This window comes from Anomaloglossus baeobatrachus, chromosome 7 (genome assembly GCF_048569485.1).
Source record: "Anomaloglossus baeobatrachus isolate aAnoBae1 chromosome 7, aAnoBae1.hap1, whole genome shotgun sequence".
In the NCBI taxonomy this organism is placed as follows: Eukaryota; Metazoa; Chordata; class Amphibia; order Anura; family Aromobatidae; genus Anomaloglossus; species Anomaloglossus baeobatrachus.
Genome location: NC_134359.1, coordinates 302,417,041 through 302,430,646, shown reverse-complemented (window position 1 = coordinate 302,430,646; position 13,606 = coordinate 302,417,041).

The window sequence follows — 13,606 nt, the reverse complement described above, 5'->3', positions numbered from 1 at the left end:
TCTGCTGAGCTGTGTATCTAATCCTATCCTGTCTGATACTGTCTGCTGAGCTGTGTATCTAATCCTCTCCTGTGTAATACTGTCTGCTGAGCCGTGTATCTAATCCTCTCCTGTGTGATACTGTCTGCTGAGATATGTATCTAATCCTATAGTAGGTGATACTGTCTGATGTGCTGTGTATCTAATCCTATCCTGTCTGATACTGTCTGCTGAGCTGTGTATCTAATCCTCTCCTGTGTGATACTGTCTGCTGAGCTGTGTATCTAATCCTCTCCTGTGTGATACTGTCTGCTGAGCTGTGTATCTAATCCTATCCTGTCTGATACTGTCTGCTGAGCTGTGTATCTAATCCTCTCCTGTGTGATACTGTCTGCTGAGCCGTGTATCTAATCCTCTCCTGTGTGATACTGTCTGCTGAGCTGTGTATCTAATCCTCTCCTGTGTGATACTGTCTGCTGAGCTGTGTATCTAATCCTATCCTGTGTGATACTGTCTGCTGAGCCGTGTATCTAATCCTATCCTGTCTGATACTGTCTGCTGAGCTGTGTATCTAATCCTATCCTGTGTGATACTGTCTGCTGAACTGTGTATCTAATCCTATCCTGTGTGATACTGTCTGCTGTGCTGTGTATCTAATCCTATGCTGTCTGATAGTGTCACGCTCCCCGGCTCCCCTGCCACGCTCCCCGGCTCCCCTGCCACGCTCCCCGGCTCCCCTGCCACGCTCCCCGGCTCACCTGCCACGCTCCCCGACTCTTCTGCCAGGCGTCCCCCGCTCCACAGCCTCCATGCTCCAGCACCTGCGGTCCCCAGGCAGCCCGGTCCCCGCTCCTGGCGCCCGTCGGCAACTCTGCTCCAGCCCGGCTGTTCTGCCTCCTGTTCACCCTCCCTGCTCTGGCTTCTGGCATCCGGGCCTCGCGCATGCGCATTAGGGCGCGCGGTCATTGACCCTCTCTTAAAGGGCCAGTGTCCACTGACAGGATATTGAACACACAGGTACAGGGTATAAAGGGGTTTAATGTCCAAGTGGGCGGGGCCTGTTCTTCGTGTTTTGCTAGCTAGGAGTCAGGTCTCCTTGTGTCTGGTGATATACTTACCTATCTCTCTCCTAGAGCCACTCCTGCCTCGCCAACCGGTCCTGACGATACCCGAACCCCGAACGGTGACTGTCTGCCATCCCGTCAGTCCTTACCATCTCCGATCCCTGTGGTGACCCGTCTTCTCGCTCCATCGGTTCCGGACTCTGCCTGACGTCATCTCGGCCTCCGAACCTGAGCTCCGTCACCCGGACTACCTTCAGTGACTCCGTGGTCCCAGGGACTTCTGCACTCCACTCCTCGGAACGGACTGTCCTGCTACCTGTAGTGCTCTGGCTACCGGGCACCTTGCCTTCGGTGAGGTGTTCAGCCCAGTGAATCCACCTCCTGGGTCTGCCCGTCCACCTGGCCCTAACAGTAAGAACAGGCCATGGATCCCGCCGAAGCACTAGCGGCCCAGCTGGGCGCCTTGCAGCAGGAACTCGGACGACAGCGCGAGACTCAGTCCCGCATGCTGGCCTTCATGTCCTCGGTGGATACCCGCCTGAACACGCTGCAAGCAACTGCCACGTCCCAGGCATCTCAGGCTACCACTGCACAGTCCACGGCCACGGTTCCCGTGGCGGCTACCTCGGAAGCTTCTAAACTCCGCTTGGCCTCTCCACCCCGATTTGCCGGAGATCCCAAGACCTGCAGAGGATTCTGAAACCAGTGCTCCCTCCATTTCAAGCTGCTTCCGCACCTGTTTGCCTCCGACCAAGCCAAGGTGGCGTTTGTGATGTCCCATCTAGAGGGTGAGGCACTGGCCTGGATGAACCCCTTGTGGGAGAAGGAGGACCCTGTGACCACTAACATCCAGGACTTCCTGCAAGCGTTTAGAACCACCTTTGACGAACCCGGACGTGCCGCTGCATCCGCCTCTTCACTCCTCAGGCTACGTCAGGGGACCATGACGGTGGGGCAGTATGCCATCCGCTTCCGCACTTTGGCCTCAGAATTGGGGTAGAACAATGAAGCCCTCACCGCCGCCTTCTGGGAAGGACTCTCCAGTCGTATTAAGGGCGAGCTGGCAGGCCGCGATGTTCCTTCTACTCTGGATGCCCTGATCGCACTAGCCACCCGAGTAGACCTCAGATTCCAGGAACGATCCAAAGAGGTGTCCCGTGAGAGACGTCCGATACGGCATTCCTCTCCTCCACAGAAGCCCGCCGTACTTCAGTCAGCATCATCTGGTGTCTCTGTCCATGAGCCCATGCAGATCGACCGTTTGCGGCAGTCCGAACAACGCCGAGCAGAACGGCTCGCCAAGGGCCTCTGCTTCTACTGCGGAAAGGGCACACACCTGCTACGTTCCTGTCCAGAGAGGCCGGGAAACTCCAAAGCCTAGGGTTGGTAGGAGAGGCCACCCTAGGTGCTGGGACTCTCTCAGACCCGGTTACGTGGACTGTTCAAGTAACAACGGGAGAGACGCGGTTCACGGCCGAGGCGTACCTCGATTCCGGGGCAGCAGGCAATTTCATCCAGCAGGCCACGGTGGACAAGTACCAGGTGCCTGTTACTCCACTCGACAAACCCCCCGTGATTGCCTCTGTAGATGGGAGACCCCTCTCTGACACCATCTCGTGGATCACCAAGCCGGTGGAACTACGTATTGGTGCCCTGCACACCGAGAACATCGCTCTCTACGTCCTCCCACACATGTCTCATCAAATCCTGCTGGGACTCCCCTGGTTATGGACACACGAACTGTCAGTCAGCTGGTGTACTGGTGAAATCACCCGATGGGGGTCCTCTTGCCACGAGAACTGTCTGAAGACCATACAGCCCATCCGACGACCTCCGGCTCCGGAGTCCCTACCGGGACTGCCCTCGGCCTATTGGTCCTTCGCGGACGTCTTTGATAAAAAGGAGTCAGAGGTACTGCCGCGACATCGTCCTTATGACTGTGCCATCGACCTACTCCCGGGAACTACACCACCTCGAGGACGGATATATCCTCTGTCTCCTGCTGAAACAAGGGCCATATCTGCCTACATCACGGAGAACCTGGCAAGGGGATTCATTCGGAGATCCTCCTTTCCTGCTGGAGCAGGCTTCTTCTTCGTTAAGAAGAAAGAGGGCGACCTACGCCCATGCATAGACTACCGGGGATTGAACCAAATCACCGTGAAAAATAAATACCCCCTGCTGCTCATCCCCGAATTGTTTGATCGGCTTAGAGGAGCTCTTGTGTTTACCAAGTTGGATCTTCGGGGTGCCTACAACCTGGTCCGCATCCGCTCTGGGGACGAATGGAAGACCGCATTCAACACTCGCGATGGGCACTATGAATACTGTGTGATGCCCTTCGGCCTGTGTAACGCACCAGCAGTCTTTCAGGAATTGGTGAACGACGTGTTCCGGGACCTTCTCTACGTCTGTGTGGTGCTGTATCTTGATGATATCCTGGTCTTCTCTCCGGACCTCCAGACCCACAGAGAGAACGTGCAGCTGGTACTACAAAGACTGAGGGAGAATCGTCTGTACGCCAAGTACGAGAAGTGTGTCTTCGAGCAGTCTTCTCTTCCCTTCCTGGGTTACGTAATCTCCGATACCGGCTTGCAGATGGACCCGGAGAAGGTCTCTTCCATTCTCAACTGGCCCCCTCCTTCTGGACTGAAGGCAATCCAACGCTTTCTTGGATTCGCAAACTATTACCGTCAGTTCATTCCTCACTTCTCTGCCCTGACTGCACCTCTCTCCGCCTTGACCAAGAAGGGGGCTAATCCGAAGGACTGGTCACCTGCGGCCGACGCCGCGTTTGGCTCCCTGAAACAGGCATTTGCTTCCTCCCCTGTGCTCCACCATCCTGAGTTAACCGACAGTTCACCTTGGAGGTGGATGCCTCCTCCTCGGGAGCCGGAGCAGTGCTCATGCAGAAGTCCTCCTCCGGGAAGATGGTTACTTGCGGTTTCTACTCCAAGAGCTTCTCAGCACCTGAACGCAACTACACCATCGGTGACCGAGAGCTATTAGCAGTCAAACTGGCTCTGGAGGAATGGCGCTACCTTCTGGAGGGAGCAGTATACCCCGTGATCATCTACACGGATCACAAGAACCTGGAATACCTGCGGTCCGCTCAGCGACTGAACCCACGGCAAGCCAGGTGGTCCTTGTTCTTTGCCAGGTTCGATTTTCAGCTCCATTTTCAACCCGCGGACAAGAATGTGCGAGCAGATGCCTTGTCCAGGTCATTCATGCCCATGGAACAGGAGGAGGAGACATCCCAGCCCATCATCTGCCCAAGTAAAATCATTACAGTGGCCCCTGTCACCCTGGCCCAGATACCGCCCGGGAAGACCTATGTCTCTGAGACTGACAGGAAAAAAGTGTTGCACTGGGGCCATGCCTCGAAAATAGCCGGCCATGCTGGTCAGAAGAAAACATGGAGTACTATTGTACGTCACTACTGGTGGCCATCCCTTCGCACTGACGTTGCTTCTTTTGTCTCAGCCTGCTCCTCTTGTGCCAGGAACAAGATGCCCAAACACCTGCCATATGGTCGTCTTCTGCCTCTGCCTATACCCTCCGTTCCGTGGCAACACATTGCAATGGACTTTATTACAGACTTGCCCCTGTCCTCCGGACACACAGTCATATGGGTCGTGGTGGATCGGTTCTCCAAAATGGCTCATTTCGTCCCTATGGCTGGACTGCCCTCTGCCCAGGAACTCGCTGACGCCTACATACAGCACATCTTCCGGTTGCATGGCTTTCCATCACACATTGTGTCCGACAGAGGAACTCAGTTTACCTCCCGCTTCTGGAGGGTTCTCTGCAAACATCTGGGAGTGACTCTGGACTTTTCTTCAGCCTACCATCCTCAGTCGAATGGCCAAGTGGAACGAGTCAATCAGATCTTGACCTCCTTCTTACGTCACTACGTTAACGCCCATCACGACGACTGGTCCACGCTTCTTCCTTGGGCTGAATTCTCCCATAACCACCACGTCAGTGAGTCCTCCTCCAGCTCTCCCTTCCATGTCATTTACGGACTTCAGCCTTCCGTCCCATTACCTGTATCCTCTTCCTCGGATGTCCCTGCTGCTGATGCCGTAGTCCGTGACTTTAGAACAATTTGGGACTCTGTCAAGACGTCCCTTGGACGTGCTTCCCTGCGGATGAAGAGACACGCAGACAAGAGGCGTCTGGATCCTCCGTGTTTCTCTCCAGGAGATCTGGTCTGGCTTGCTTCCAAGTACGTCCGATTGAAGCTACCATCATACAAGCTGGGTCCTCACTACATCGGGCCGTTTAAAGTCCTCAGCAAGATAAATGAGGTCTGCAGCTCCCGGCCACGATGAGGATACCCAACTCCTTCCACGTCTCCCTGCTCAAGCCGGTTGTCCTTGGTCCCTTCTCCGCTGCTGCCAGTTCTGCTCCTCCCCCTATTGCTGATGATGACATCTATGCGGTAAGGGATATCGTGGCCATGAAAACCGTACGGGGCTGACAGTTCTTCCTGGTGGACTGGGCAGGGTATGGTCCTGAGGATAGGTTCTTGGAACCCCGGGAGAATGTGGGTACTCCCCTTATACGTGCCTTCCTGTCCCGGTTGCGGGGAGGGGGGCGTGGGGGAGGGGGTACTGTCACGCTCCCCGGCTCCCCTGCCACGCTCCCCGGCTCCCCTGCCACGCTCCCCGGCTCACCTGCCACGCTCCCCGGCTCTTCTGCCAGGCGTCCCCCGCTCCACAGCCTCCATGCTCCAGCACCTGCGGTCCCCAGGCAGCCCGGTCCCCGCTCCCGGCGCCCGTCGGCATCCCTGCTCCAGCCCGGCTCTTCTGCCTCCTGTTCACCGCTCCCTGCTCTGACTTCTGGCACCCGGGCCTCGCGCATGCGCATTAGGGCGCGCGCACGGTCATTGACCCTCTCTTAAAGGGCCAGCGTCCACTGACAGGATATTGAACACACAGGTACAGGGTATAAAGGGGTTTAATGTCCAAGTGGGCGGGGCCTGTTCTTCGTGTTTTGCTAGCTAGGAGTCAGGTCTCCTTGTGTCTGGTGATATACTTACCTATCTCTCTCCTAGAGCCACTCCTGCCTCGCCAACCGGTCCTGACGATACCCGAACCCCGAACGGTGACTGTCTGCCATCCCGTCAGTCCTTACCATCTCCGATCCCTGTGGTGACCCGTCTTCTCGCTCCATCGGTTCCGGACTCTGCCTGACGTCATCTCGGCCTCCGAACCTGAGCTCCGTCACCCGGACTACCTTCAGTGACTCCGTGGTCCCAGGGACTTCTGCACTCCACTCCTCGGAACGGACTGTCCTGCTACCTGTAGTGCTCTGGCTACCGGGCACCTTGCCTTCGGTGAGGTGTTCAGCCCAGTGGATCCACCTCCTGGGTCTGCCCGTCCACCTGGCCCTAACAGATAGTCTGCTGAGCTGTGTATCTAATCCTATCCTGTGTGATACTGTCTGCTGAGCTGTGAATACAGAAAAACAAAAGGACTTGTTGTGCGTGTAACAGTCATAATAAATCAGAATCACAACCAAAGTTAATGCATATAAAAAATTAGCTTTATTATGAAATATGTAAAAACAGGTTGGATTTCCATACTATTCAATATAAATAATGTATAGAAAAAACACAGGGAATCGAGGACAAGGTTGTAGCACATTCACCCAGACATGTATAGTATAAATTACTAGGAGTCAAATACCCATGGAAAGAGAATTGTATATCAGGATGGTAAACCATGGGAATAACAGGGTATGCTGAAATGGCTGATTATCCCCCAGGTGAGATAATTACCACTCACAGAATGTAGGAAAACACAAGACACCTCGTATCTATTAAGTATAAATGGCTCAACTCGTAAATGCCATATAGAAATCTAGACAGGGCGTCTATAAGTATGAGAGATTCAGCAATTAATTGTACCACTCTCACACTTTGTAACAATAAAACTCAATGTGTCCATTAGATATAATTGGCTGCACAATGCATGCCATACAGAGTTAGGCTAAGTTCACATTTCCGTTGTTTTGTATCAGTCACATGCGTCGCTTGACGCATGTGACTGATGCGCTGTTCAACGCTGTACAACGGATGACAAAGAACAGAATTCTTTGTCGGATTCCGTTGTGTGCGGGGGGCGGAGTTCGGGGGGAGGGGAGGGGAGCCGAGCGGGGCCGTGGCACTGAGGACGTCAGTGCCGCAGGGACTGCAGGACAGGTGAGTGTGTGTGTGTGTGTGTGTGTGTGTGTGTATACACACATGCTGAATGCGGGAGGGGGCGGAGCCGAGCGGGGGGCGGGGCCAGGCGCTGAGGATGTCAGTGGAAGTGCTGCGGTCTGCATGGCTGGGGACAGGTGAGTGTATGTGTGAGTGAGTGTGTGTATGTATGTATGTATGTATGTGTGTGTGTGCACATGCAAAGTGCGGGAGGGGGCGGGGCCGAGCGGGGAAGTGTCGGCCTCCCTGCACACGTAACCAGCCTAAATATCGGGTAACAGCAAAGCACCCGATGTTTACCTTGGTTACCCGATATTTACCTTGGTTACGGGCCTACACCGCTTAGCGCTGGCTCCTTGCACCGTAACCAGGGTAAATATCGGGTAACCAACCAAAGCTGGTGACGTGTGCAGGGAGCCAGAGAGCATGCGCAGCAAAATCCGACGGATCTCGCTGCTCAAAAAACGTTACATGCTGCGTTCCTCCCGCCCGGCGGTCAGTCGTTCCACGACTGATCAGTCGGACGGAGGGTGCAACGCAGCATCATCAGTCACAATCCGCTGCTCATACAAGTCTATGGGAGCAGCGGAATCCGCTAAACGGATTCCGTTGTTTACAAGAGCAGCGGATTGTGACTGATAGATTTTAGCGGAAATGTGAACTTAGCCTTAAAGACAAAACGTTTTTTTAAAAAGTGAGAGAGAGGTTCAGCCAGAATTGCTTACCCATCTGTAATTAGACTCAGGAGTTCATGCAGTGTGTGCCCCTACGCGTCTCGCCTCAAGCTTCATGAGGGGAAGTAAGAAAGGTGAAAATGCCAGTGGGAGGTACCATAATCGTAACAGAACTTAAACTAAGCCGTCAGCCCTGATTGGTTAATCAGAGTGTCAATCACAATCCAGATTACGGCGCACGTGTCCACCGCCGCCCCCCCAGGCACGTCACTTCCGGCATTCCAGTGATGACATATACTGTCAGCACAACGGAAGCCTTGCAGGGAGGACCCAGGGGGGAGGAGCGTGGAAGCGCGCGTCCTGGACATATGTAAGTAGCGCGAGCACGGGTACGCGCATGCGCATTACGCAATACCCGTAGCTCGAGCACATCTTAGGCAGACAGCATCAGTAACAAAAGCGTGGGTACGCGCATGCGCGTAATGCAATAACCGTAACTCTATTCATGTATAGGGATGTTTGAAGGACCCAAATGAGAATCAAATAAGTATAATAATAAAATTCTTACAGGGTAGTGAACTCAAAAAATGGATTAATCATAGGGAGCCATAGTAATGAATCATACACACTCAATCTTCACACATATAAAATACATGTATGGGAATTAGTATAAACAAATGCATGTCAACGTGAAAGTGCATACACCATAATGATACATGTTTGTTAATTAGTGTACCTGTCCGCACACCACTCAGCAAACGTGTACACAATAACAGATCTCACTTAAGCTGTACGATAATACCAGAGCTCCCCTTATAAACAATATTACATGCATGTTTACTTCCCTGCATCAATATCCCAGATAGAAAAAGTATTGTATTTAAGATCCATTTCATAAAGAGGTACAATAATTGTATATATATATAAAAATACACAAAACATACATATACATGATGATGTCATATTTAGTACAATAATGAAGAGACACTCGAGACGTTTGCTAGATACCAAACGTCTGACATGTTAAAGAAACAGGCTTGGCTTGATGAAATATAAACGGCTAGTTGATCAAAAGGACCCCTCACATGGCATATTAGAATTATAAGGACCTATAAAAATCCAAAAAGAAAAATAATTAAAACCAAAAAACACACAAAATAAAAAAACCAAACATGAAGGGAAAATTAAAATGATAAAAACACCAGTCATTAATAGGAACACCTATCCAAACAACTATATTGTCTTTACCTAAAAACTACTCAACCGACAAATAGGGTAACCCAAAGAGTAAGAATAAGAACCATGAGAGGAAGCGGAGGTAATTGGAGGGAGCCTATAAAAAGGGTGCGAAGCTCAGCTTCTCATTTAATCCCTTGGGTGAAACTGTGTCAAGGTGTCAAGTCGCACGATCCACTCACACTCACGTTTCGCTAGGGCCTTCTTATAGTCACCACCACGTATACCCAGATGTATCACGTCAATTCCCATAAATTTTAATTCGTCAGGGTTACAATGGTGGTGAGTCTTGAAGTGGCGGGGTATGGTCTTAAGAAGATGGATGTTCGTTTCTTCCCGAGCCGCCACTATGTCCCTAACGTGTTCTCTAATGCGCCTCCGGAACTCACGCGATGTGAGCCCAATATAAATAAGTTGGCAAGTGCATTTAGCATAATATATAACATTCGAGGTGCGGCACGAGATATAGTGTCTCACCTCGAATGTTCTACCTCCGTCAGACGACATGAAATCCTGTGTAATACTGTCTGCGAAGCCATGTATCTAATCCGGTCAAGTGTAATACCATCTGTTGAGCTGCCTATTCTATCTTATGTGATACCATGTGCTGAGCTGCGTATCTAATCTTATGTGTGGTACTCTCTGCAGAGCGCCTTCGGAAAGCCCCCATTGTTATAGATACATGACATTAATACCGAGAGAATGAGATATATATTTTTATAGTGCTGCTGAATAAATCAGCTTAGTGACGGGTGAGTGACACTAACGACGTTTCGCCTTCTTCTCATGCTCTTTCAGGAGATGTGAGGGGGTTTTGGGTCCAGTGAAGGGTTCAATCTCACCCTCTTCCACATTCTGTATTCTTTGTTTTCTCGGTCACCATCTTGGGTTTGGTGATTCATTCTCATTCTTTCTAAGATTAGTTTCTTGATAGGCAGCGAACACCCCATAGCCTGGAGGCTTCTCTGACCCTCCAGTGGTTGGGGTGGTTTCTTGATAGGCAGCATAGGTTCCATGGCCTGGAGGCTTCTCTGACCCTCCAGTGGTTGGGGTGGTTTATTGATAGGCAGCATACACCCCATAGCCTGGAGGCTTCTCTGACCCTCCAGTGGTTGGGGTGGTTTCTAGATAGGCAGCATAGGTTCCATAGCCTGGAGGCTTCCCTGACCCTCCAGTGGTTGGGGTGGTTTCTTGATAGGCAGCATAGGTTCCATTGCCTGGAGGCTTCTCTGACCCTCCAGTGGTTGGGGTGGTTTCCAGATAGGCAGCATGGGTTCCATAGCCTGGAGACTTCTCTGACCCTCCAGTGGTTGTGGTGGTTTCTTGATAGGCAGCATGGGCCCCATAGTCTGGAGGCTTCTCTGACCCGCCAGTTGTTGTGGTGGTTTCTTGATAGGCAGCGTACACGCCATAGCCTGGAGGCTTCTCTGACCCTCCAGTGGTCGGGGTGGTTTCTTGATAGGCAGCGTACACCCCATAGCCTGGAGGCTTCTCTGACCCTCCAGTGGTTGGGGTGGTTTCTTGATAGGCTGCATACACCCCATAGCCTGGAGGCTTCTCTGACCCTCCAGTGGTTGGGGTGGTTTCTTGATAGGCAGTGTACACGCCATAGCCTGGAGGCTTCTCTGACCCTCCAGAGGTCGGGGTGGTGGCACCTCAGGAGGTTTTAGCTTTTCCTTATGCTCTTTTTGGACATCCCCCCTCACACTGGGGTACAGAGCTTTCTGTGGGCATACTATCATGTCCGCTCGGTGGTCTGGTGCATTCTCTGGTATCACCCCACCTGAGGGGTTGGGTTCATTACCCTGGAGGGAGTTATGGGCCTTCTCGCCATCGTTAGTGATGTCCTGGACAGCAGAGGAGAGTGGTGAGACCTCATTATTGACCCTCCAGGTGTATGAATCCCTGGTGAAGCCGGCGAACACCGGGAATGAGCCTCCTCTTGGTCTGTATAACGCGATAGGACAATGTGATGCCGGTGACTCGCTCACCCAAGTTTTATACACTGTATGAGGACATCACAATATATTATGACCTCACGGCGGAATGCTGTTATGTAGAGGTGACATCATCATTGGGCGTGTCATTGGGTGAATCATCATGCTCCAGTTACAGGTGAATTATGAGGTCATCAGTGTATTATAATGTCATGGTGTAGCCTACACCATGGGGTGTTCATCCCTGGGATTCCCATAAACCAATGTGACATTTCAATGTTCTTTTCCTCTAGGTGGATCCCACATTTTCCAGCTCAGCGGAATCCCCTACATACTGCAAAGTGCCCGACCCTGGGTGCGTGATTACCCTTGTTTTCTGTAATCTCCAGAAAGCTATTGTACATCATGCTCCAGGCCCAGGCTCAATATACACATCATACCTACAATCCATGTCCCCAGAAGAAGTATGGAAGGTCTCCTCAATCTCCTGTGTGGCAGGATATCACTCGAAGCTGAAAAGACTCCATAACAACCGGGCAAGGAGTAAGAAGGCCCAGAAAGATGATTTAAGGGGTGGAAAGGTCCAAAACGACCAATCAAGGGGTGAGAATGCCCATAATGACGGTTCATAGAGGGGGAGGTCCAAAACTACCTGGAAAGAGCTAAGAAGGTCCATAACATCCGAGCAAGGAGTAAAGTCCATAATAACTGGGCAAGGAGTAAGAAGATCCATAATGACTGGGCAGGGGGTATAAAGGTCCATAATGATTGAGCAGAGGGTAAAAAGGTCCATAATGAGTGAGCAGGGGGTGAGAAGGTCTATAACAACTAGGCAAGGAGTCAATAGGTCTATAATGACCAAGCAAGAAATACAGACCCCTGCGGTCCCCACTGCTCCCAGTACAGATCCCTGCGGTCCCCACTGCTCCCAGTACAGATCTCTGCGGTACCCACTGCTCCCAGTACAGATCCCTGCGGTCCCCACTGCTCCCAGTACAGATCCCTGAGGTCCCCACTGCTCCCAGTACAGATCTCTGCGGTACCCACTGCTCCCAGTACAGATCCCTGAGGTCCCCACTGCTCCCAGTACAGATCTCTGCGGTCTCCACTGCTCCCTGCGGTCCCCACTGCTCCCAGTACAGATCTCTGCGGTACCCACTGCTCCCAGTACAGATCCCTGCGGTCCCCACTGCTCCCAGTACAGATCCCTGAGGTCCCCACTGCTCCCAGTACAGATCTCTGCGGTCTCCACTGCTCCCTGCGGTCCCCACTGCTCCCAGTACAGATCTCTGCGGTCTCCACTGCTCCCTGCAGTCCCCACTGCTTCCAGTACAGATCTCTGCGGTCCCCACTGCTCCCAGTACAGATCCCTGCGGTCCCCACTGCTCCCAGTACAGATCCCTGCGGTCCCCACTGCTCCCAGTACAGATCCCTGTGGCCCCCACTGCTCCCAGTACAGATCCCTGCGGCCCCCACTGCTCCCAGTACAGATCCCTGCAGTCCCCACTGCTCCCAGTACAGATCCCTGCGGCCCCCACTGCTCCCAGTACAGATCCCTGCGGCCCCCACTGCTCCCAGTACAGATCCCTGCGGCCCCCACTGCTCCCAGTACAGATCCCTGCGGTCCCCACTGCTCCCAGTACAGATCCCTGCGGTCCCCACTGCTCCCAGTACAGGTCCCTGCAGTCCCCACTGCTCCCAGTACAGATCCCTGCGGCCCCCACTGCACCCAGTACAGATCCCTGCGGCCCCCACTGCTCCCAGTACAGATCCCTGCGGTCCCCACTACTCCCAGTACAGATCCCTGCGGTCCCCACTGCTGACTATAGCCATTTAGAGAATGCACCATTTATGACGACTCTTTGTTTCGCCAGTCCCTTACCCATCTGCTTATATTTTCCCCATCTTCTGAAGCTTCATTACAAGACTGTTGTGTGGCGCAGGATCAATGCGATTATGTTATTTCCATCTCATTATATCATTATTATGTACAGGAGAGTAAAGTATGGACTGACCCCCATAGGGGCAGAAATGGGGGGATGGAGTCTATAGATGGGGGTCACCGTGGAGACCTTTACACCCGTAATGAGCTGACGTTCTGGCTGTTCCACCATTTCTGCCCATCTGTCCTCCTCACACTCCCTGCGGCATCGCTTCCCCCCCTTTCTTTGTCTTTTAGTAGGGACCAGACTGATCTGTGCCAGTAATGGGAGACACCATCTTCAGTGAGCAGAGGGGAGGGGGGCTGCAGCTGCGTGACGCGGAGGACACAATGGCTGTCACACAGAGCTTCTAGCGTCACTTCCCGTCTCCCATCACGGCTGATGCTGAATCAGGGAAGGTTGTCAGGCCCGGATTGTCCCCTCCGATTCCCTACGATGCCATTAGTCCCGGTTGGACAGAGACTGTATGGTCGTGTGAACCTTTCCTGACCAGATGTTAGGGTTACGCAGTCACCGCCGTCACACCGCCATCACTGCGCACATTTATCTGACAGGATACGCG